Genomic DNA, 27,061 nt, shown 5'->3' with positions numbered 1-27,061 from the left:
TCTCATTATGAAACAGTGAATGAATGTAGCCTGGGTAATTTGCGCTCCCTTTTAAGTAAAAATTAGACTTTCACGCACCGCAGTGTTTCTGACATCATGTACCCTGAACTGTGTGTCGTACAATGGCGTAATTTTGCAGGTACATTCAGTGTTATTTCTGGATAGTGTTTGAAAAATGTGCTGCGAATAGACTTGGTAGTAAAGAAGCAATAAATTAAGACGTCATGCCTGATGCTCACGTTTGACTGCGTGAACAGTGAAAATGTAATAAGCAATAAACTTTTTTTTCTTTCGTTATTTTGTTGGGATCGCCAGCGAATATAGGTTTCGTAAGGGCTCAAAATTATGTGTAAAGTTAGTTGGACGTCGTTGAGTGCTTTCATTCTCAAATGTTGGATGAATATAGTAGTACATATGGTGTGTCTGTTCTTTCGGGAATGTGCGAAAGAACAGACACCGTTTTCATCCTGCAGCCACTATTAATCAGGACACAAGGGAATTAGGTACATTACCTGCCAAATCAGTGGGGAAATATGCAAATTTGTGCCAGACCGGGGTTCTAACCCGGGTTTGCTGCTTACTAGGCAGATGCACTGACCACTGCGCCACCCGGACACAGTGGTCAGCAAAACTGCACCGACTACCCTAGCAGGCCACCCATCGGACCCGAATTCTGAACTACTACTAATGAAGAGCACATTGCCCGTTATCTTCATTACTCGCAGATTTCGCCGATTCCCGAAAGAGTTAGAGCGTGTTGTGCATTCGCACTGTAGGGATTGTTGACCAACGTTGGCTTAATTATGCACATGGTGTCAATTCTGTCGTTAAACAGAGTGGTGATACTGTGGACCTCGGTTTCATAGAAGTAGTTAATATTATTGCTGCTTTGCAAGTACCGTTTACGACCACGAACTGTGTTATACATGAAATTAAGCTTTGGAAGAGATACTCTGTCGCCGGCCGCGGTGGTCTAGTGGTTCTAGGCGCTCAGTCCGGAACCGCGCGACTGCTACGGTCGCAGGTTCGAATCCTGCCTCGGGCATGGATGTGTGTGATGTCCTTAGGTTAGTTAGGTTTAAGTAGTTCTAAGTTCTAGGGGACTGATGACCACAGATGTTAAGTCCCATAGTGCTCAGAGCCATTTGAACCATTTAGATACTCTGTTTTCCGTTAAGAACGTGCCTCAATTTACTCTACCACTTATATTCAGTTATAGCCTGACCTACCAAACGACGGCACCACACCATCACATAGCGGCAGTCGGCTTCAAAGGTAATCGGATGCACGTTTCCTACACCACATCGAGAGTGGTGGCTCAATTGTTAACGCACTACAATCGTATTCTGGAAGAGCGGGTTCAAATCACCACCCGGACATCGAGGTATGGGTTTTCCATGCAGTCCCAGCCTCAGAAGCACGGTAGGCTATAGCCGTGTACCAGATAAATTCAGCTGTCTGTACGCTTTCTGAGATTAGGTCAAAGAAGATTTCTTCCCCTGTTCCCCTCCAGTTGAGTTAGCATTCAATCTATAAACGTTTTTACCCATTCCGTGAAAACAATTGTAAAGTGTTTGGCAGAGGGTACTCCCCATACCATGACGTATTAGAGATTATTCCCGTTCCATTCGCGTATGGGGCGGTGGAATGAAGGCTACTTAAATGCCTCTGTGTGTGTGTGGTAATTAGTCTAATATTAAGTGGCTTCCGAGAATTATTCCGGGTAACGTCGTCATGGATGTTCCCGGCTACATTCCCGTATATTATTTGAAAATGCGATTTGTCCGGAGAAACTCGTTGCTTGCGGAAGTTCGATGGAATTCGCAGTAGCGGAGAGTGATTGCAGTGTGCACTTTCATTTTGTTGCGGCGTCGACATAATTATGTTGTTCAAAAGCTTAAAAAGTAATGTAACACATTAATTCACCTCTAGCTGATCGCAACAATAAAGAGGGAGACTTGCATCAACACAATTACAAGTTAATGTGTCACATTAATTCACCTCCAGCTAATGGCAACAGGGAAAAGGTCCGTTTAAGTCTTGGGCGGTTAAAGAGGACTTTACTCCGCTGCATTCCCGTACGTTACTTGAGCATTTGCTACACCGGGAGAAGCTCAAGTTTTACATAGTCCAATCGTATCCTTCTGATGCCTACGGAAGTGCAGTGTGGTTTTAGTAGTACATTATCTGATAAAAAATATCCGGAACCCTATTAGTGAACATCAGTTGTACTATCGAATGGGAGAGGTCTATGCAGTCCTGTGGGAATGTGTAACACCGGAAATGCATATCCTCCTATTTCCATCTATTGTGCTATAATTTTTTTTCCTTATTTTGTTACCTGAAGATATGACACTTCTGTGTCTTTATATATTGTAATTGTTTTACTATTTATATATATATATATATATATATATATATATATATATATCGATGTATAATTGGTTTGTTTTGTAAATATTATTTGTATTTTACGCTGGGTCTGGCCTAGGGAAAACTATGCTATCGAACGATTACATCGATAGGTCGTGTGAAGAACCAAAGTGTTTAGGATCTTTGGTAGTGTTAACTCTGCTGCATGGAGCGCGGGCAGAGGGAGTCTGGCGGGAGTAGGGCAGTGGAACAAGTGTGTTGTGTGACGCTCCCGCGAGTTGCCGCGCTTTCAGGGTTTGGCAGCATGTGATTGCGCTCGACTTGCTATGATAGTTTCTGACATGGTGTCGCGGACGGGAAGCATTAGCTGGCGCACATCAAGAGCCCGTTTCGCCTGGTGACCGTATCGAGAAGAAGGTGCGCCAACATCCAGCTTTTGCAACAGCAACGGTCGACAATGAGTGACTGTCGCCACCTCCTCGATCGACGACTTCAAACCTTCAATCAACTAAGGAAGACTGGAAGCACGTAAAGTTTTAGAACTGTATGGCAGACCTCAGCTTTTCAAACTGTTCCATTAACAAAATTACAGTAACTTAGCATGAACCTTCGTTGCTCATTGTCTCAATTGCATTACCAAGCAGGGTCCCTTCCTTTTCCGGAATGAACCAGAGTGTCGTTGAAATTCAAACGCCAGCATTAAAGTAATATCATTCCATTTCACTGCTTTAATTTCAAAGTTCAGTTAAGGTATTCATAGCTGGCTACAATATTTAGATTACACAAGCAAAAATTAAGAGTGCGAGTTTTGTTACCATATTTTAGCTTACCTGTGACTGCAGCTGAGCTTGGTACGTACTAAATTTTACTATTGTTAATTGTTCAAAATCATTAAATTCAAGTTCAAAGTTAAATATCTTATTTTTAAATTGCGTAGATTCAAGTAGCTTTTGAAATGATTGTTGAGGTAGTCCAAGACTAACCGTATTTTACTGGATTTCGATGTGCTTCAGAAAGAAAGCTCACTATTAACTCCAGTCCCTAAATTAACTTTCAGTTTTCCGGTTTTATTAATTCTTTTGCTAAATTAAGTCCGAGTGTAGCGAAATTTATTACATCTGATAAACATTCAGTTTTCACACAACACGTGTCAACCTTCAGTTGCCACGCTTTTAGTGCTAATTATATGTGCATTAATCTTTCATTTTCAGTTATTATAGTTGTTGTCCATAGGACTGGCGACCGTAATTTTCCCCAAATCTCAAATATCTAATTACCGCCAATTATTTGTTAACGTAACGACCGCACATTTACTTTCTTTATTAATTTTACCCTTTTCTCAAAATTAATTTCCACCAATTTCGTTTGCATTTTTCCTTTCATTTAGATTTAACCCTTTCCTTCCTCTTTACCGACAAATTAACTTCGGTGACGATTGCTTTTCCCAAATTTCCATTAAGTGCACGCGGTTTAATTTTTCACTGTCATTAAGGTCGATAAGTGAGGGGCAGGTTACAAATGTTTAAGCATATGTTGACATCGTCATATTTTCTATTTGGTGACCAATATTTCGACCTGTTGGACGGCATGGGGATGGGGAGGTCCGTTAGCTCCATCCATAGCCAACCTTTTTATGGAGAAATGTGAAGACATCACTTTGGACACGGCTCCAGATAGGCCAAGTTGCTTTTATAGTTACGTTGACGACAATTTTATCATGTGGCCCCATGGACGTGAAAAACTGGGAGAATTTTCAGAACACCTGAACGGCATTCACGACCACATTAGGTTTACGATGGGAGTAGAGATAGGTGGTGCATTGCCTTTCCTTGACGTCCTAGTTCGCTGGTAAATCAATGGACACCTATACACACACACGGATCGGATCTGCACGCTCGTAACCACGATCATCGGGCCCAAAAACGTGCCGTTCTGTATACGTTCGCCCACCGTGCGAAAGTCGTCTCAGACGCTGAAAATCTGCGCCTAGAACTAAGCCACCTATGAAAAGTCTTCCGGGAAAATGGTTGCAATCGCCGCCAGGTATTACAGGCACAGACACCCAAGAGTAACACCATCGAAGAAGAGAACAAGAAACTCGCGTTTTTGCTTTTCTGTGACACAGTGTCGGGAAAGATTAGCCGTCTCCTGAAGAGAGACGACATCTCATCAGTGTTCAGGTTCCCAGAAAAAGTACGGCAGCTCATGAGGCCTGTGAGGTCCGAGCTAAGACTTAAAATGCCTGGAGCGTACAGATACCACGTCAGTGTGGCTCCTACTACGTCGGCCAAACTGCACGCACTGTGGAGCAACGCCGGACGGAACACGCTAGCCTGAAAAATCAGCCGTGGCAGAACACGCTTTAGAAAATCGACACCGAATTCTATTCGACGAAACGTCTGTCATTATAAGGAGGAAAGTATTTTGGGACAGCATCATAATAAAAGCGATAGAAATAAAAATATCTGAAAATACCAACAACAAGGACGGCACTTTGCAGCTGAAACGATCCGGCCATCGCGAGACTGAAGCGGGTGCAATGGATGCGGAGTGAAAACATTACCAAAGTTGGCGCGGAAGAGAGCATCAGTGACGTCACAGCCAGCAGCGCCGTGAGGCTACATCGACACGGCAGCCATTTACCACTTGACAATGGCCGAGAGAGCTCGGTCGAAAGCTCGTGAGATTTGAACCATTTGAAGCGCCTGGAAGCCCGAGAAGATTTTATTAAGACTTATCATAATTGACTAGAGAACAAGACAGATTAAATGTTTAGCAGTACTACCATATTCAATGTCAGTTGTCAACTAAGATATACACTGTTGGCTGTCGAAAAGGTTGAAGCAGTGAAGTATATCTTCCGCTTTTTTGGCTGCTGGGAGTGTATGTGTTTGTTGACAATCCACACTGAATATGGTCGGACATATTTTGTATTGTATTCTTTGGGGTTCTTGCGAAACATGTGGTCTGTGTTGATCTCTGGTCAACTAGGGTCAGTCTTCATGATAGGTCCTCTACATTTGATTGTGTCCTATTGTAAGACCCATTTGTTGTAATTAAAGGCCGTGTTACTTAATAGATGGACGTGTACAGTCATTGTAGCGTTCAGGAATTTCTAAACATAAAGATGAACTGCTTTTCCATCTGACGTACTTGCCTTTTTAAGTACTTTTATATCCCTTTTAATCTTTGCGTTGACGTTATTTGCTGGACATAATGTGTACATTGCATTTCTTATTTTTCTGGTGATAGTCTTTCGGTGACGATGGTCTGACAAGGTAACATCAAGAACATGGCCTAGCATTTTAGGAAGAGAAAAGCACACTTACAAGATATAAGCCCGAGCAATCGATCCTGCCCGAAAATTTGAGCCATAATTCTGACAGTACGCAGTTGTGACCTTCTGCACGTACAGCTTTTCTAAACTTCGCATGCTCCAGTTGTTTGTCACTCGCTTTGCCGCCTGCAGCTGCCTAATGCCCGAGTGCGAAGTACTGTGCAGCGGAGTCACAACCAGCGCCCTCCTATTCACGGGATGTTGAAGGTGAAGAAAGGTCCATTAATTGCACTGCATTTGTGAATCTCAATATAAAACTGTTCAAAGCACAGATATCTCTGGCACTAGCTACAGGTTGCAAACCGAGCACTTTAACACAATGAAAAAAGCACTATCGCTTGTTGGTTCAACGGCATTATGAACACCCTCTTAGTGAGTCTACTGTAGCGTAGCGCTCGGTCATATAGCGGCGGCAATGGGGCGGTGCGAGTGACAAACGACGTGCGCGAAGTTTAAAGGCTATACTTTCACAAGGTCTTAACTCCGTTACCATCAGAATTATGGCCCAATTTTTGAGCGGGATCGACTGCTCGGGCTGATATCTTGCTAATGCGCTTTTTTCTCCTTAAGACCTGAGGTCAGTATCGTGACGTTTGCCTGTGAGTGACCGAAATCGGTAACCAACAAAGGTTTATTTCATTTATAGACCTTAAAAATTGTCCTATTTATTTTGTCTGTGTATGTCCATCTTTTTAGAGATGGTCGCGGGCCTCGTCTGTTCGATACAGGATGTTAAATTAAACACCTTTCAGCCGTCTAGTTTCCAACCTTAATTTAATTGGCAACCAGTTTCAGCGCTTTACTACGCCATCTTCAGGGCCCTGACCGACATGTAGAAAGGTTCTACCTCTGTATATGACGGTAGTATCTCTTCCCGAAAGAACAGTAACCGTGGATGACCATGCAGCTTTGCTAGAAATGAAATGATAATTAAATGGACACCCTAGCTGCAAACAGGCGCTGATCTACTTCATTGGGGACATGTTGAAAATGTGTGCCCCGATCGGGACTCGAACCCGGGATCTCCTGCTTACATGGCAGACGCTCTATCCATCTGAGCCACCGCGGGCACAGAGGATAGTGCGTCTGCAGGGACTTATCCCTTGCACGCTCCCCGTGAGATCCACATTCCCAACATGTGCACACCACACACATCTATTAGGCGCAGTACGAATGTAGTGGTGTGGACATGTTGGGAATGTGGATCTCACGGGGAGCGTGAAAGGGATAAGTCCCTGCAGACGCACTATCCTCTGTGCCCGCGGTGGCTCAGATGGATAGAGCGTCTGCCATGTAAGCAGGAGATCCCGGGTTCGAGTCCCGGTCGGAGCACACATTTTCAACATGTCCCCAATGAAGTAGATCAACGCCTGTTTGCAGCTAGGGTGTCCATTTAATTATCATTTCATTTCTACCTCTGTTGTGATCAAAACAGCGGCCAGCAGTTCTGGTATTAGCAGATTTTTGCTATAGCGATCACTTCAACCAACATCTGCCGACGATGGTCCCTGTTTCGATCACAAGCAAGGTAGAATCTTCCTACACGTCGGTCAGGGGCCAGAAGTTAGCGTAGTAAAGCGCTGAAACTGTAAGGTGGCTATAATTTCGCACTTTACAAGCACCCATCCCCATACTTTGCCGTGACCTAAAAACACAATTAGGTAGCATGTGATAGATTGTACATCGTATATATAAATATATAGGAGTCTGACATTTTCACGTACGTCTTGTAAATAATTGTTACCGCTTATTGCATGAAAGGTGATGGCGCGTCTTTATTACCATAGTAGTAGAGGTTGGAACGATAGTGGAAATGAAACGGCATGTGGAAATCAGGCCCTGGGTGGAAGGCCCACACAGGTGTGTTGGTCCTACTTAAACACAGAAAGTAGCAAGACGGACGTTGGGACAGCTGAGCACTGGGACACAATAGAGTCGCGACCGGCCGGACGGGAAGGATTATGCTTCGGAAAATACGAAAATCTTGGACGCAGCTGAGAGGAACAAGGAAGCGTCTGATCGGAAACCACGCAGGGTGGGTTATTTCCAAGGATTTTTACTCAAAAGCGTACCATTGTACGCGTATAGTACTTTCCTCGCAAATTTTCCACGCTGGACAAAAGACTAAAATATGGTTGGTCGGCGTTCGGAAAATCTTTAGAGAGGGAGAATATTCCGTGGTTTCGGGAATATGATTCGTTTCGGAATTACGACGGTGGGGAGCCGAGCCTTGCTGGGAGGCCAGCAGTGGAGAGACGTGATCTTCCGTTGTGAGCGCCCGTGTGTGGCGGTCGCTCAATATCAGCTTTGCTGGAACAGACAGACTTGCTGTCTTTACTCTCAGGAGAGTTTATAGTTAGAACAGTTAGGCACTGTACTGTTGCGAACCTGTAGGATTCTGGACTTCACCTCCGGGTTGGAAGTCGTCGTTGAGTACGCAGCGTTCAGTAATTGAGAGCACTTCCTCTGCCTATACTCATGTTGAGACGTTATCTAAACTCCGTCCTTGTGGCTGGGAGTTCGCGTTTCTCGTCTGTAGAACACAGAGAGGAGAAGGCAGTATTAGAGTATATTAGTCAGAGGACCGCCTTCTGCCGTCCTAGTGTTGGAAAGAGTTTTTATTTTTATGGCTGGAGTTCTTCCATCGTCGCAGACGAGTACGAGAACCATCACTTCGACGCACCGGACGCCGTACAGACGGTGATATCGCAAAGTGCTTCGGCTTATTAGGGCTATAGAAGCTAAGCAGCTGTGATCACGTTAGTTTATTTCCACTGAGGTTCCACACCATCGTAGATCATCTTTGAAAGTAGTGTCTTCTAGTGTTTAGTACGTAGATGATGTCAGTCATTTCGCGTTACTGATATTACACCGCGCAGTCTTAATAAGTGGCAAAGTTGGGTAACTGATTAGTAATTTCACTTAGGAATAGTTTTTTAATCTACAATAAATGTATAATATACGAGCGTTTATCATTTAGCAGGATTAGTTGCCTTCATAATTCATTTATGTTTAGATTGTAATTTATATAATTAAACAAAAAATGGCTCTGAGCACTATGGGACTTATCATCAGAAGTTATCAGTCCCCTAAAACTTAGAACTACGTAAACCTAACTAACCTAAGGAGAGCACACACATCCATGCCCGAGGCAGGATTCGAAACTGCGACCGTAGCAGTCACGCGGTTCCGGACTGAAGCGCCTAGAACCACTCGGTCACCGCAGCCGGCTAGAATTAAAAGATCCTGCTTCAGGGGATAGTCAGACAAGGCCAAATCTTCATTTTAGCGTTTATTATTTTCCGTTGCGCACATTCATTTTACACTCTCCTGGAGTAGCATCCTGGAAAACTGTTTGCCAAATAAAATAAGGTTGGAAACCAGACGGCTGAAAGGTGCTTAATTTGACTTCCTCTGTTTAGTTTTGGCCCCACCCGAGCAATATTCTCGCCGCAGCAGATATGAAGCTTCATCTTTTCATTTCTCCTTCCTCCTTACCCTGTGACGAAAGCATTCAATTGCTGAAATTAGGAAGGAATCCTGTAAAAGTTCTCTTTGAATGTTGTCACTAGTCGCATTCATTCACTCATCTGTGAACCGTAGCGATTCAGTTCGATGTTAAATATGCCGGGTCTCGTATCTCTTCTACTTTCACAACGACGAGTCTTCAATCGATGGCGTGATTGGTGCTCTGCAGTACTCAAAGAGCCGTCGTCTAATATCGCCAGAACTAACTTCACTTGTCGAGCCCCGGCACATTCCGCGCGAGTGCGGCCTCGTGAATGTTGCTGGCTCCGCGCCTCGCCATTTCGCTGGCGACTGAAGTTAGTGCAGGTAAACGAGCAGCGGCAGGTGCTCCCGCCCCTTCCCCCCACAAAGCCTTGCTCTGCGGCCGGGGGCTGACAAGCCGAGACAGAATGCCCACCGTCACGCCGCCTGCACCGCGGCTCGCGTGCGTCGCCGTTCCCCCGCGGAGCTCGGCTGTTCATTCTGGGCTCCAACGCTCGCTTCAGCACACGCCAAACGAAATTTTGAATAACAGTCTTCTGAGGGGGAAGCATCCTTCCCCATCTGCATTGTTAAAGCTCGTCAATCTATAGCGGGACAGTCCTCTAATTAACACCTATCTTTTGCAACCGAAAATTTGTACCTTTCCCTTACTCACAAGGGAACCTCCCCATCGCACCCCCCTCAGATTTAGTTATAAGTTGGCACAGTGAATAGGCCTTGAAAACCTGAACACAGATCAATCGGGAAAACAGGAAGAAATTGTGTGGAACTATGAAAAAAATAAGCAAAATATACAAACTGACTAGTCCATGCGCAAGATAGGTAACATCAAGGATAGTGTGAACTAAGGAGCGCCGTGGTCCCGTGGTCAGCGTGAGCAGCTGCGGAACGAGAGGTCCTTGGTTCAAGTCTTCCCTCGAGTAAAAAGTTTACTTTCTTTATCTTCGCAAAGTTATCATCTGTCCGTTCGTTCATTGACGTCTCTGTTCACTGTAATAAGTTTAGTGTCTGTGTTGTACGACCGCACCGCAAAACCGCGCGATTGTTATTGAAGTCGCGAGCTATATTTGCTGTATTCATATTGCCCACGGAATACATCTCACGTATTTAATGCACTCTCGTCCAAAGTAGCGAACAGTCAACTGCCAGCCAGGGAGCCTCGTTAGCAGGAATACTGTCTCTTCCGTGCGCTGTAATCGACTGACGTCGTCTGTTTCGATGTTTGTTTAGGTATAGCGTCCCCATACTACGGCGCAGTTATCTCGCATCGGACGGACGGACGGACGGACAGATAATAATTGTCCGAAAATAAAAAATTAAACTTCTCCCACTCGAGGGAAGATTTGAACCAAGGACCTCTCGTCCTGCATCTGCTCACGCTAACCACGGGACCACAGCGCTTCTGAGCGCACATTATCCTTGATGTTGCCTGTCTTTGGCATGGACTACTCAGTTTGTATATTTTTCTTATTTTTTTCATAGTTCCACACAACTTCTTCCTGTTTTCTCGATTGATCTGTGTTCATTTTATCAAGGCCTATCCACAGTGCCAACTTATAACTAAATCTGAGGGGGGTGCGATGGGGATGTTCCCTTGTCAGCAACGTTTCGCCTGGTCGTGTTAGACATTTACAGTGGTCCCGGAAAATTAAGGCAGACGAAATGTCCAAACCTAGAGAAGTTCAGAGAAGTAAAAACTCAGACAGCACTAGACGAATAAGTGACGAAAGGAATAGACTAAAAAAAAATCGCATCAGAAAGGAATTAACTGAATGGGTAGACATGTTGTACACGTACGAACAAGCAAACGATTCCAGTTTCAGAAAAAATGGATGATTTATTCAATAGAAACACCTGGCGAACTGAGCAAGTCAATAAAATGTTTTCCAACAGTTATTCAGCTTGGCATTTACTGATTGTATTGTATTGTATTGTATGTTAACCGGGGACCTAGAAACGACGGAGAGGCTCCGTTCCCGCCGCAGCCACAGTGGCCCACAACCCCACGACAGCTACCGCAGTCCACTTCACCCCTCCGCCGCCTCACACCGAACCCAGGGTTATTGAGCAGTTCGGCCCCCGGTGGACTCCCCAGGGAACGTCTCACACCAGACGAGTGTAACCCCTATGTTTGCGTGGTACAGTAATGGTGGTGTACGCGTACGTGGAGAACTTGTTTGCACAGCAATCGCCGACATAATGTAACAGACGGAATAAGGGGAACCGGCCCGCATTCGCCGAGGCAGATGGAAAACCGCCTAAAAACCATCCACAGACTGGCCGGTTCACCGGACCTCGACACAAATCCACCGGGCGGATTCGTGCCGGGGACCAGGCAAAGCCGTGTGTTAGACCGCACGGCCAACCGGGCGGGCTGGCATTGACTGATAGTCGTTGGATGTCCTCCTGAGGGATATCATGACAAATTCTGTCCAATTGGCGCGTTAGAACGGCAAAGTCCAGAATTGATTGGAGGGCTCTGCGCATAATGCTCAAAACATTCTCAACTCGGAGAGTGCCGGCGATCTTGCTGGGCAAGGTAGGGTTTGTCAAGCACGAAGACAAACGCTAGAAACTCTCGCTGTGTGTTTGTGTGTGTGTGTGTGTGTGTGTGTGTGTGTGTGTGTGTGTGTGTGTGTGTGTGTGTGTGTGTGAGGGGGGAGGGGGGGCGGAGGCGGTGACGCATTATCTTGCTGAAATGTAAGTGCAGGATGACTTGCCTTGAAGTTCAACAAAGAGGGGCACGGAATGTCGTCGACATACCGCGGATGCTGTAAGGGCGCCGCGGATGACAACCAGAGGGGTCCTGCTATGAAAGGATGTGGCACAATGGCTCCCCAGACCATCACTCCTGGGCTGTCGGGCCTTATGGCGGGGGACAATCAGGTTGGTATCCCACTCCTGGCTGCGGCGTCTTCAGACGCATCTTCGGCCTGGAGTCTCATTAACTGGAGCTGAGTTGTCTTCAATGAGTTCCGCTTCGAACTCAGCCCAAATAACCTTCGAAGACACGTCTGGAGATGCCCAGACAGCGGTGGGATACCAAACATACGTATCACATTTATCGCTTTTCCGTCCAATTCAGAAAATTTCTTTTCTCTGAAGGCAGTCAAGTCAATGAAGTACCTGGCAATATGCGTACACCACGATTACAAGAGAAACGATCATACACTACTGGCCATTAAAATTGCTACACCAAGAAGAAATGCATATGACAAACGGGTATTCATTGGACAAATATATTATACTAGAACTGATATGTGATTACATTTTCACGCAATTTGGGTGCATAGATCCTGAGAAATCAGTACCCAGAACAAGCACCTCTCGCCGTAATAACGGCCTTGATACGCCTGGGCATTGAGTCAAACAGAGCTTGGATAGCGTGTACAGGTACAACTGCCCGTGCAGCTTCAACACGATACCACAGTTCATCAAGAGTAGTGACTGGCGTATTGTGACGAGCCAGTTGCTCGGCCATCATTGACCAGGCGTTTTCAGTTGGTCAGAGATCTGGAGAATGTGCTGGCCAGGGCAGCAGTAAAACGTTCTCTATATCCAGAAAGGCTCGTACAGGACCTGCAACATGCGGTCGTGCACTATCCTGCTGAAATGTAGGGTTTCGCAGGGATCAAATGAAGGGTACAGCCACGGGTCGTAACACATCTGAAATGTAACGTCCACTGTTAAAAGTGCCGTCAATGCGAACAAGAGGTGACCGAGACGTGTAACCAATGGAACCCCATACCATCACGCCGGGTGATACGCCAGTATGGCGATGACGAATACACGCTTCCAATATGCGTTCACCGCGATGTCGCCAAACACGGATGCGACCGTCATGATGCTTGTAAACAGAACCTGGATTCATCCAAAAAAATGACGTTTTGTCATTCGTGCACCCAGGTTCGTCGTTGAGTACACCATCGCAGGCGCTCCTGGCTCTGAGCACTATGCTACTTAACTTCTGAGGTCATCAGTCGCCTAGAACTTAGAACTAATTAAACCTAACTAACCTAAGGACATCACACACATCCATGCCCAAGGCAGGATTCGAACCTGCGACCGTAGCGGTCGCTCGGTTCCAGACTGCAGCGCCTAGAACAGCACGGCCACTCCGGCCGGCGCAGGCGCTCCTGTCTGTGTTGCAGCGTCAAGGGTAACCGCAGCCATGGTCTCTGAGCTGATAGTCTATGCTGCTGCAAACGTCGTCGAACTGTTCGTGCAGATGGTTGTTGTCTTGCAAACGTCCCCATCTGTTGACTCAGGGATCGAGACGTGGCTGCACGATCCGTTACAGCCATGCGGATAAGATGCCTGTCATCTCGACTGCTAGTGATACGAGGTCGTTGGGATCCAGCACGGCGTTCCCTATTACCCTCCTGAACTCACCGATTCCATATTCTGCTAACAGTCATTCGATCTCGACCAACACGAGTAGTAATGTCGCGATACGATAAACCGCAATCGTGATAGGCTACAATCCGACCTTTATCAAAGTCGGAAACGTGATGGTATGCATTTCTCCTCCTTACACGAGGCATCACAACAACGTTTCACCGGGTAACGCCGGTCAACTGCTGTTTGTGTATGAGAAATCGGTTGGAAACTTTCCTCAAGTCAGCACGTTGTAGGTGTCGCCACCGGCGCCAACCATGTGTGAATGCTCTGAAAAGCTAATCACTTGCATATCAGAGCTTCTTGTTCCTGTCGTTTAAATTTCTCGTCTGTAGCACGTCATCTTCGTGGTGTAGCAATTTTAATGGGCAGTAATGTATAAAACTAATAGTCTCAGTATAGGCTGATACCAGACAGATTCATTTGAGGAATTGCCCATCAGGAAGGGCAATCCCCACACGGAGGAGATCGTTATCACAAACCTAGTTGGACCGTTACTTTAAAATTGCTAATCAGTATAGGATCTTTAGAAAATATGATTGACAGAAGAAACAGACAAGATCCAAAGAACAGCAGCGCATTACTTTAGACTTTCGTTTAGTAAGCATGAATGCATTCTGAAGATGACCATCCAATTGCAGAGGCATGGTGCATCAAAGAATGGTTTATCGCTAAAATTCAGAGAGCGTACGTTTCTAGAACATTCAATCAATATATTGCTTCCTCCTTAATGATTATTGCGAACAGACCATGAAGGGAAAATTTAAGATCTTCGAGATACTTGTCAACAGTCTTTATTCACGAGCACCACTCGCGACATTACTACATCAAAAGCCATTTGAAACATACCTCTACATGACTTATGTATACACGTAGATACAAAAGTGGGACAGGAATGTCAAATGAAGCAGAAAATTGCTAGTATTAGAAATAGGCAGAAAATATGCATCCACGGATAACAGATGGTAAACTGCAATTAAAGAAACGACTAAAATGTAATAGCCTTGAAAGTGAATACCATTAATACAACTCTCTCCGGATTGGAATTTTCTGTAAATGTAGGAAATCTGATGTTGGCATTGTAACATAAAATCGGACTTACGAACTAAATTAATGCTGCAGAATATGCACAATATTGTACATCTCATTTATATCAACAATCATTTTTGGCAAAAAAACCAAGGAGTAAAATGATTTGAGACGAAAAGAAAATTGAGTAATTCAGAGTGAAAATAAAGTAAGAATATGGAAACAATAATGGAGAATCTGTACAGGTGCTCAGAAGAAAAGAAATAGGTTGACATTGTTTCTAAGTCAAATGCCAATCAAATCCTGAATAACAAAGGCTAAAAATTTAAGGATTACAACAGATCTTGTTTGAGTCACATAAATGCCACTAACAAAGTAGACCAGCTAGAAAACAGGACGTGGTGCAATAACATAAATTTCAAAAAGCTTTGCACGAATTTCCAACGGACGTGTGACGAGGTACCTAATGATGAAATAATAGCGGCAATGTAACGGTCATCAAGCTAATTGACGGAGGATGAACTACATAACAACACGAAAGAAATTAATGTAACTACAGAAATCCCATTAGTCTTTTAAAAGAAAATAATTACGAAGAAGTGAATGGTTGTTTACTATACAATCTGTTTACTATCATATGCATCAAAAATATTCACAAGAGTATTTTATAGAATAATGGACTAAGCGAGATGGCGCAGTGGTTAGCACTGTGGACTCGTAATCTGGAGGACGAAGTTTCAAATCCGCATCCGGCCATCAAGATTTAGTTTTTCCAAGCTTTCGCTAAATCACTTCAGGCAAATGCCGGGGTGGTTCCCTCGAAAGGACACGGCCGATTTACTTTCCCATTCTTGACACAATCGGAGCTTGTGCTCCGTCTCTAATGACCTCGATGTCGACGGGCCGTTAACCACAACCTTTCTTCCTTCCTTCTTCCATTCTTCCTTCGAAAAATGGAATTGAAAATTGAAATTAGATCAAGAGAGAGCCAGTTTGTATCGAGGAGGAGGGTGGACACTCAAGAGGCAATGTTAATACTGCTGTTAAAAAAAAAAAAAGGAAACATACACCACGTTATTATACTTGGAAAAGGCTTCTGATAATGTGGAATGGAGTAAAATGTTTAATTGTTAATTTTTAGGTAGTATGGTATCAATTAGAGAGTGCAATTCAGTATTTTTATGAGAAACAACTTTCCATGTGGGAGCTGTATGCGACGGATAGAAAAGCATCATAAACACTTTAGTGAGCACAAAACTGGCGACCGAGCGAGGTTGCGCAGTGGTTAGACACTGGACTCGCATTCGGGAGGACGACGGTTCAATCCCGCGTCCGGCCATCCTGATTTAGGTTTTCCGTGATTTCCCTAAATCGCTCCAGGCAAATGCCGGGATGGTTCCCCTGAAAGGGCACGGCCGACTTCCTTCCCTAATCCGATGAGACCGATGACCACGCTGTCTGGTCTCCTTCCCCAAACAACCAACCAACCACAAAACTGGCGACCTTCAAAAATGAACACGAATTGAGTTATGCGCGTAATGAAATGAAATGTGTTCGCAATTATGCCTAATGGCTAAAAAAAGTACATGAACAAAATGGAAACTGAGGAATGAGCTGCAAGTGGGCATTTCATGTCGCTTAATATTAAACTTCGACAAGAAGAAGAAGAAGGAGAAGCAGAGAACAAATTTCACATTCTCGGATGTACAATAGATAATGAAGGAAAAATCTGGGAAGACATAGTACGAAGGATTACATAAGGCAAGAAAGCTTTCAATAAAAGTAAGTTACAACATTCAAAAACATAAACAATAAGTCCAGAAAAAGATCTAAAACTACATTTGGAGCACAGCTAATATGGTCGCGAAACATGGACAAAAGTGAAGACAGAAATGAACAAAAAAAAAAAAAAAATAGTGTAGAAGCTTTTGAAATGTGCTGTCACAGGGGACTGTTGAAGATTTGATAGACTCATAGAGTATCGAATGTATACTTTCTGCTCAAGTCACTGAGGAAAATATGCCGAATAAACAATTGTGCGAATCGTAGAGAAACAACGGTTGAGCACATATGACGACCTGAGTCGTTGCCAGAAACTGTAGTTGAAGGATGATCCAAAGAAAGAATCGCAGTAGGTTATGCTGAAATGAAGAGAAAATTATGAGAAACGACAGTGTTGGAGATCCGCATCGAACTATTCGTAAAGCTAATATCCCACACAACATCTAACGGATTAAAAAATGTGTCTTTTAAAAGTACGTACGTATAAACTGAGGTGACAAAAGTTAAGGAATACCTCCTAATATCATGTCGGACCTTCTTTTGTCCGCGTAGTGCAGGAACTCGACGTGACATGCACTTACAAGTCGTTGGAAGTCAACTGCAGAAATATTGAGCCATGCTGCCTCTACAGTGTGATTTTCTCCACCATGTACAATCTTTAGGGATTGATCGAGGACAGGGTACAAACAGAAAAGGTCTAATGATCTTATGTCTGGAAACGTATGGTTTCCATGCTAGAGACCACTTACTCAACCATACTTTGTTACAGAGACTGCGATCTAATACGCGCTGCAGCGTGCAGCCCGTCGTGTGTGGGATAATATGCAGAGTATGCAGAGCCTTCTCAGTATGGTGACAGCGAATCATCAGCTTCGGTGCAGCCGGAGTGTGTGGGCCGGGATAATTGGTGACCGTATTTAGGGACCAGTCTTCCTTCCACGTCGCCTAACAGGCCGGAACTAACTGCGTTTCATGCGGGTGACTTTGCCTCCCCTGCTGGAAGAAGTGCCATTGATGATTAGAAGGATTCCGTGTCTGCTACATGACAACGCTCCAGCCTACTTCGCCGTTAATGTTCGGACGTGTCTCAATCGTATCTTCCCTGGTCGATGGCTCGGACGAGGGGGTCCAGTTGCATTGCCTGCGCGTTCATTGGATCTCAACTCGTGCGATTTATGGTTATGGGGCCGTCTCAGAAGTATCGTGCACTCAGACCCCATTCCAGATGTGGAAACCCTGGAGCAGCGTATTCATGCTGCCTTTGACACTGTTCGGATGCAGCCTGGCAGTCGTAAACATGTGAGACAGTGAGACAGAACATACTACGGCGCGTACACGAATGCGTTGAGGCACATGGAAACCAGTTACAACACATACTGTAACTGTGGCTGCATGGTACAGCGCGTATTAGACCGCAGTCTCTGTAACAATGTATGACTAAATAAATGGTCTTTCGCAAGGAAACCATACATTTCCGGACATGAGTTCATTAGACCGTTTTTGTTCCGTATCCTCTCTTTGACCAATCCCTAGAGTTTGTACGCGGTGGAAAAAATCACCCTGTATTGCCATTCATAACTACGAGAGTGTTGCCGGTGCAGGTTTTTGTGCACTAACTGACATCTCGATTATGTCCCATAAATGTTCGATGGTATTCAAGCCGGGGGATCTGGGTGGCCAAATCATTCGCTCGAAGCGTCGAAAATGTTCTTCAAACCAGTCGCGAACAACTGTGGCATAGTGAAACAGCGGAGTGTCATCCATAAAAATTTCACCGTTGTGTGGGAATGTAACACGCGCCTATTGCGTCTAGCTCCAACAACCATTCCACGCTCAAAGTCTGTTATTCCCCGTTGTGCGATCATAATCAAGTCGGAAACCTTTTCACGTTCATCACTTGAGTACAAATGACAGCTTCGCCAAGGCACTGCCCTCCTATATTTTGTGTTCGCGCTACTACCGCATCTGTTTATGTGTTAGGGCTACCCCACGACTTTTGTCACCTCAGTGTACATACCGTAGTTAACAGTGTGATAGCCGACGGTAGCAAGCAGGTCAGGCCTCGGGCGTGACCAGACGCAAAGCGATAGTTAATGTTTATTGACTGCGACTTATTTCATCTGTCAGAAGCTGTTTCTGTCATGTTGGTTCTGTTGGAAGAAGCCAGCTGTACAATATCTGTCATGTTGGTTCTGTTGGAAGAAGCCAGCTGCACAACATTCGTCCGTGAAGTAGTCTGCTTTGGTGCTCGCTGGATGGCTGATCAGAACTGTTTCGGCTATTATGTTGAGGGAATGCATTTAAATCCAGCAAAGGGGACGCCAATCGCACGAACATGTGATCGGAAGATATCAGACTCATCCTGCAACAAAACTGACGGAAGCGTTTGTAGAAAACTCCAGAAAAAGATGAAATTGTTAATGATTAACGAAAACCATTTCAGCTGTATACCTGGTGTACGCAGCATGCCGTGTCCGCTTGCCTTACTTCCGCCAAGCGGTCGGCAAAATATTTACGATCATCGCTTTTGAATTTCTTCTTTGACACTTCATACGACAACCAGGCCATATGTCATTATTGTAGCACAACTCGACAATCTGAAGATGTTCTACGAACGAAATCAGCTTAACTGAATAAAGATGTAGTAACAGGGCTAAGGTTTTATTTATTTTTTTTTTATTTTAAATCATGAACTTTCGTGTCTGGTCTGGTTACCAATATGGTCACGAAAGGCGAACCGCTAGATCGACTGCGGTCAAGACAACAGGAGGAATAAATGGTTGACGGAGGGATACGAAGGACTGTGTTAAATGGAAGAAACTTGCCAAAAATATTGACTCCAAGCAGAAGCTGGCTCACATGGCTCTGAGCACTATGGGACTTAATATCTGTGGTCATCAGTCCCCTAGAACTTAGAACTACTTAAACCTAACTAACCTAAGGACATCACACACATCCATGCCCGAGGCAGGATCCGAACCTGCGATCGTAGCGGTCGTGCGGTTCCAGACTGTAGTGCCTAGAACCCCTCGGCCACACCGGCCGGCCAAGCAGAAGCAGAATCTGGTGGGCAACTTAGTAAACGAAATGAAGAACTTTTGACTGGCATCAGCATAATGGCGCTCCAATTACAAACAGGTAAGAGCACCTACTTGTATCTAGTTTCAGCAAAGAAAGAGGACAAATAACACGTCCCATGGAGGACGCGTAGTAGAGTGGATAAGACCTGTACAACGAAAATTACTCACGTTTTCATTTAAAAAATACACTGTTTATTACATATTTTTAGTGAAAGGTATACTGAAGTCTTTTAACAGGTCAATCGACAGTACTAAACACACGCGTGCCGAGCCAATTCTCTGCGGAGATTTTATGTCAACAAGTCTTCATTTTAGGTGTTCAATGAATTCTATTTGCCAGTCATTGCAGCTTGTGGAGAAAGTGATTAACAAACTCCTTTTCCGAAAAGCCTTGCTATGTCAGTAGTACACCTGACACACAATGCGATTACGTTAGGCCTATTTTTAATCAGAAGTACCTATGTTACTTTGCTGTTGATGCGTAAATTTCTTCGTTCATAAGGAACTTAAATTTTCGACATGAAATCGAAGCCAAAAGTTACCAATAGTCCTTACGACATTGCAGTAACTGATTGCTCATAGTGGATTGTAATCAGAGATATCATTAACGCCTGCTCTGTACCTTTGGGAACGAAATACTGAGAAAATTCGTAAAATGAGTACAAAAATGTGACGAGGTGTTGACTGCTGGGGAGTGCAACACAACTTTAATGGAAGAGGTTCGTTAGGAGAAAAAACGGTAGCTTACAATTTTCGTTGGTACAATCAATCTCTCAAGCGAAGCAGTTTTGTGGTAAGACTCTGGACTAGTATCTGGGAGGATGACGGATCAGATCCCGTCTGGTCATCCTCATTTGCGGGTTGCGTGGTTGAAACAATCATTTATAGCAAATGCCAGAAAGGTTCCTTTGAAAGGGCACGGCCGATTTTACTCACCACTATTCCCCGATACAAACATATTGTCTAATGGTTTCATCTTTGACGGGACGTAAAATTCTACTCTTCCTTTGTAATGTACCGTGTCGAAGGAAAAAAAAAAAAACCTGCACTGTCAGTTGCGTGAAAAACAGACCGTGGTAGATGTCGTTTTTTAAATTTTCATTTTGAAACACGTTGTAGGTTTCAGTTAGCTCAATATGTACAATTGTATCTATTTATAGAATGTCTGAATAGTACAAAAATGACTGACGATTGAATTTTTGTGAAGAACTCATGTGTTACACGTGTTTAAAATGCCAAACGTAGGAATAAACGCGCTTGTCTGCAGTATGCTACAAATTAAGGCCGATATGACCATCAGCTCAAATAGCACAAAATGCAACGTATAGTTAATCTGTTGTCCAGTATCTTATAAAAACACGGACCCACAAATTTCGTTGAGGTTTCTGAGAGAACATGCATAGCTTCTGCAGTTTTGTATCGGTTATGCATGTTTTCTCCTTTCTGGCCTCTCGTATTCCGTACTTTATTACGTATTGGATCGGCCACACATTTTCGTAACGGATACTTGTGACTCTTCTAGAAGTCCACATTCGTTGACGAACGCTGCGTAACTCAGCAGTATTACGCCATTCACGAACATGCGTATAAATCCAAATTCTTTCGGATGTATTGCTGCGCCACAAAGTAAAATAAAACAAAGAGGTGACGTTCAGACAAACCTCCAACTTTCACTGAGAGAACATGCATAGCTACTGCAGTGTTGTATGGGTTATGCATGTTTTCTCCTTTCTGGCCTCTCGTATTCCGTATTTTATTACGTATTGGATCGGCCACACATTTTCGTAACGGATACTTGTGACTCTTCTAGAAGTCCACATTCGTTGACGGACGCTGCGTAACTAAGCAGTATTACGCCATTCACGAACATGCGTATAAATCCAAATTCTTTCGGATGTATTGCTGCGCCACAATGTAAAATAAAACAAAGAGATGACGTTCAGACAGACCTCCAACTTTCACTATCAACTATGTGGATTTGACACCGGTCCCTCCCGAGTACGTGTTCATTGTCTCAGCCACTGCACCATCTGGCTTCGTTAGGACCTACGATTCCAGGGTATGGTAAAGTGATTTGCGAGTTTAGAATTGGCGCACAATGACAGTGTGTTCAATACGAATGGTACCCACCCAATTTGGGTTCTGTTAAGTCAACTACAAGCTATCTCATGCTGCTCGAGCCACTGGAATAGTATTCTTGCCTCGTGTGCAAAAGGATTAGATTAGATTAGATTAATACTAGTTCCATGGATCATGAATACGATATTTCGTAATGATGTGGAACGAGTCAAATTTTCCAATACATGACATAAAAAGTTAATTTAACAACATAATTAAGTTAATATAACAACTTATTTATTTTTGTTTTTGTTTTAAATTTTTTAAATAATTTTTTGTTTGTTTTTTTTTCTTTTTGTTTCTTAATTTATATCTAAAAATTCCTCTATGGAGTAGAAGGAGTTGTCATTCAGAAATTCTTTTAATTTCTTCTTAAATACTTGTTGGTTATCTGTCAGACTTTTGATACTATTTGGTAAGTGACCAAAGACTTTAGTGGCAGTGTAATTCACCCCTTTCTGTGCCAAAGTTAGATTTAATCTTGAATAGTGAAGATCATCCTTTCTCCTAGTATGGTAGTTATGCACACTGCTATTACTTTTGAATTGGGTTTGGTTGTTAATAACAAATTTCATAAGAGAGTATATAGACTGAGAAGCTACTGTGAATATCCCTAGATCCTTAAATAAATGTCTGCAGGATGATCTTGGGTGGACTCCAGCTATTATTCTGATTACACGCTTTTTTGCAATAAATACTTTATGCCTCAGTGATGAATTACCCCAAAATATGATGCCATATGCAAGCAATGAGTGAAAATAGGCGTAGTAAGCTAATTTACTAAGTTGTTTATCGCCAAAATTTGCAATGACCCTTATTGCATAAGTAGCTGAACTCAAACGTTTCAGCAGATCATCGATGTGTTTCTTCCAATTTAATCTCTCATCAATGGACACACATAAAACTTTGAATATTCTACCTTAGCTATATGCTTCTGATTAAGGTCTATATTTATTAATGGCGTCATACCATTTACTGTACGGAACTGTATGTACTGTGTCTTACCAAAATTCAGTGAGAGTCCGTTTACAAGGAACAACTTACTAATTTTCTGAAAGACATTATTGACAATTTCATCAGTTAATTCTTGTTTGTCAGGTGTGATTACTATACTTGTATCATCAGCAAAGAGAACTAACTTTGCCTCTTCATGAATATAGAATGGCAGGTCATTAATATACACTCCTGGAAATGGAAAAAAGAACACATGGACACCAGTGTGTCAGACCCACCATACTTGCTCCGGACACTGCGAGAGGGCTGTACAAGCAATGATCACACGCACGGCACAGTGGACACACCAGGAACCGCGGTGTTGGCCGTCGAATGGCGCTAGCTGCGCAGCATTTGTGCACCGCCGCCGTCTGTGTCAGCCAGTTTGCCGTGGCATGCGGAGCTCCATCGCAGTCTTTAACACTGGTAGCATGCCGCGACAGCGTGGACGTGAACCGTATGTGCAGTTGACGGACTTTGAGAGAGGGCGTATAGTGGGCATGCGGGAGGCCGGGTGGACGTACCGCCGAATTGCTCAACACGTGGGGCGTGAGGTCTCCACAGTACATCGATGTTGTCGCCAGTGGTCGGCGGGAGGTGCACGTGCCCGTCGACCTGGGACCGAACCACAGCGACGCACGGATGCACGCCAAGACCGTAGGATCCTACGCAGTGCCGTAGGGGACCGCACCGCCACTTCCCAGCAAATTAGGGACACTGTTGCTCCTGGGGTATCGGCGAGGACCATTCGCAACCGCCCCAACATCGTGCAGCCCGCCTCCAGTGGTGTCGCGACAGGCGTGAATGGAGGGACGAATGGAGATGTGTCGTCTTCAGCGATGAGAGTCGCTTCTGCCTTGGTGCCAATGATGGTCGTATGCGTGTTTGGCGCCGTGCAGGTGAGCGCCACAATCAGGACTGCATACGACCGAGGCACACAGGGCCAACACCCGGCATCATGGTGTGGGGAGCGATCTCCTACACTGGCCGTACACCACTGGTGATCGTCGAGGGGACACTGAATAGTGCACGGTACATCCAAACCGTCATCGAACCCATCGTTCTACCATTCCTAGACCGGCAAGGGAACTTGCTGTTCCAACAGGACAATGCATGTCCGCATGTATCCCGTGCGACCCAACGTGCTCTAGAAGGTGTAAGTCAACTACCCTGGCCAGCAAGATCTCCGGATCTGTCCCCCATTGAGCATGTTTGGGACTGGATGAAGCGTCGTCTCACGCGGTCTGCACGTCCAGCACGAACGCTGGTCCAACCGAGGCGCCAGGTGGAAATGGCATGGCAAGCCGTTCCACAGGACTACATCCAGCATCTCTACGATCGTCTCCATGGGAGAATAGCAGCCTGCATTGCTGCGAAAGGTGGATATACACTGTACTAGTGCCGACATTGTGCATTCTCTGTTGCCTGTGTCTATGTGCCTGTGGTTCTGTCAGTGTGATCATGTGATGTATCTGACCCCAGGAATGTGTCAATAAAGTTTCCCCTTCCTGGGACAATGAATTCACGGTGTTCTTATTTCAATTTCCAGGAGTGTATATTAAGAACCACAAAGGACCCAAGACCAACCCTTGTGGACCCCCATTCTTAATAGTTCCCAGTTTGAGGAATGTGCTGATCTTTGCATATTATGAGAACTGCTTATTTCAACTTTCTGCACTCTTCCAGTTAGGTACGAATTAAACCATTTGTGCACTGTCCCACTCATGCCACAATACTTGAGCTTGTCTAGCAGAATTCTGGTTATTCTACTACAAATCACCTTGACTGTGAATGATGTAAATGGTCAAGAAAATTAAAAATTTCCACAATTAGCGCTGACCTTATATCTTAAAGCACGCTTCTATATACAACATAATGGGCGCCAGGGAAGCAAAACAGATTGCCATCGGCGGGGCCCTTGTGACGGAACGTAAAATCAATGCGGTTCAATGTCTGCGCCAGAACCCTTGAGACAGCTAATGGGCTATCATTTGACGCAGTTTTATTGCGGGGCTCTTCGGATAGTCTGACGTCACTTTGTCGAAAACAATCCAGCGGAGCTTTTCGCCATACCACGCCATCAAATGCACCATCTCACGAAGTTCGTGTCACAGTCGTTTTTCGTCTTCCATTTTCGTATCAACGCAGAAGACAAAAAATACTGTACACCGAAAGCATCAGCTTTTGCTTTTTGTTCAAATTAGAAGCTCCGAAACAAAGAAGCTGGCAAAGAGACGTTCATATACAAACATCTGGAATGCGTGCTACGACGCGCTGCCTGTGACGCCCTGTTTTTGAGACAAACAAGCAGAACTTCGAAGGGTTAACCTTCATGCGCTCGCGCTAGGAATAGTCACGCGAGCGCTCGCGCGGGCGGTCGGCCGACCGTCCGAGAGTTTTCATCAATCTCTTGAGGTTTTCTGTTTTTAAAGGTCATATTTCCATAAAACATCGACATAGGATCTCACACAATATTGCAAACACATTTGTAATCAAAATTATTCATCTAACAATGAAATATACAATGGAATACAAAAAGGAAGCCAAATACCCAAATGAAATATAAGAACATCTTTTTTAATTGTAATGTTTTGGGACTATATAATGTAATACTTAAGACCAGAATTATTCACTGGCTTAACTCGTCACAAGAAAAGCTAATTTTGCTTTGAAAAAAGAACTTTTGATTGAAAACGTCACAAACATTTTTGTCAGATGAAAAATGCTGATCAGTCTGTATGCATTTCATTTTCGTTTTGAGGCTGACAACAATTATTGCACGTAACTTTTGTGGCTGAATGTCGTAGACATTCTTCCACATTCACCGCATTCTCGCTTTGTTTTTACTTTCTTTTTTGAGCCACACAAATAACATATTCCTCTCCTTGTAGGGGTTGATACAGCTGGATAAACTACGTCACTCTCTCTGTAATTTTCCAAAAATACTAACAAATCTTTTAGTAAATGCTTCAATTTAGCTCTTTCTTTCAGGTTTTCGCTCATCAGTTCCAAAGATAACGCATGTAACAATTGTCTTCTCGTTTTTTTCTTTCATATTACCTGTGTGAATTGAAAAATGCGTAACGAATTTATTCCTGCCAAGTCAAGTAAGCGGAAAAATATACATGCAGGCCACTTTTGTTTTCTTCTTGATGTTCAAATTCTGGAGCACATGCACATTCATTAGAGAATTCGAAGATTCTATAAAATTGAGGAATTATAGGGGAATTACAAAAAGAAATACTTAAATTCCGAAGTAGACGAGTAGAACAAAGTCTCGTAAGCGCTCGCAAGGCGGTAACTGACCGTTTTTGTAAGTGCCGTAAGCGCTCGCAAGGCGGTAAACTGACCGCCGACGTGTTCGGACCTATTTGAACTTGTCCTAAGAGGCAGAGAGGTGCGACTTGGACGAACTTTGAGCAGCATCTGTCGGGAAAAGGTGCAACTAGAGAATACATGTTCCTCCCGCCGCCTCGTTACCTTTGTGGAGTAAGTATGGCGCGAAATTGCAAAAAGGCGGTCACTTCACCGCCCGCGCGAGCACGTGAAGGTTAAGGCAGTGGATACAAATGAATAAGCCACAGTCACGCCACCAATTTATTACCACCCTATCATTTAAGACAAGGAAACCACCACGATCCAACCATCAAAGGTGATTTAATCGTAACAGTCATCATCTTTTACTAGGGAAGTGGGCTTATCAACAAATGAAAAACAGTATCAGAAAAGAAAATTGTGCTGACTGTCAGAAAGACATTCAGAATCCAGTTACGAGAAGATTTAAACAGTAAAGATTCAAATTAATATACAGGGTGATTTTTTCCACCGTGTACGAACTCTAGGTATTGATCAAAGAGAGGATACGGAACCAAAAAGATCTAATGAATCTATGTCCGGAAATGCATGGTTTCCATGCGAAAGATCATTTATTCTGTAATATACTGTTACAGAGACTGCGGTCTAACACGCACTGTACCATGCAGCCACAGTTACAGTTGTTGCTGTTGTCTTCAGTCCAGGGACTGGTTTGACGGAGCTCTCCATGCAACTCTCTATCCTGTGCAAGCTTCTTCATCTCTAAGTTACTGCAACCTGCACCCTTATGAATCTGCTTAGCGTATTCATCTCTTAGTCCAACAATTTTCACCCTCCACGCTTCCCTCCAGTAGTAAATTGGTGATCCCTTGATGCCTCAGAACACGTCCCACAGTTACAGTATGTGTTGAAAATGGTCTCCATGTGCCTCAACGCTTGCGTGTACGCGCTTCAGCATGTTCTGTCTCACACGTCGGACAGGCTGCAGCCGAACAGTGTCAATGTCAGCATGAGTACGCTGCTCCAGTGTCTCTACATCTGGAATGGGCTCTGCCTACACCATACCATTCACGATACTTTTGAGATGGCCACGTAACCAGAAATCGCACGGATTGAATTCCGGTGA

General features: G+C 44.2%; 1 protein-coding gene and 2 non-coding genes across 3 annotated transcripts in view; 1 reads left to right on the top strand and 2 right to left on the bottom strand.

The window, feature by feature from the left end:
• The window catches only part of LOC124613711 (ankyrin repeat domain-containing protein 33B-like), a 451,902-nt gene that overhangs the window by 288,003 nt on the left and 136,838 nt on the right, over positions 1-27,061 (bottom strand). The window lies entirely within an intron of this gene.
• Positions 6,706-6,780, bottom strand: Trnat-ugu. The gene has a single exon. It is a non-coding gene; the product is annotated as a tRNA-Thr (tRNA).
• On the top strand, positions 6,968-7,042 carry Trnat-ugu. Its single transcript has one exon. It is a non-coding gene; the product is annotated as a tRNA-Thr (tRNA).

This window comes from Schistocerca americana, chromosome 4 (genome assembly GCF_021461395.2).
Source record: "Schistocerca americana isolate TAMUIC-IGC-003095 chromosome 4, iqSchAmer2.1, whole genome shotgun sequence".
Classification (NCBI taxonomy): Eukaryota; Metazoa; Arthropoda; class Insecta; order Orthoptera; family Acrididae; genus Schistocerca; species Schistocerca americana.
This window is presented reverse-complemented; position numbering and strand designations above follow the sequence as displayed.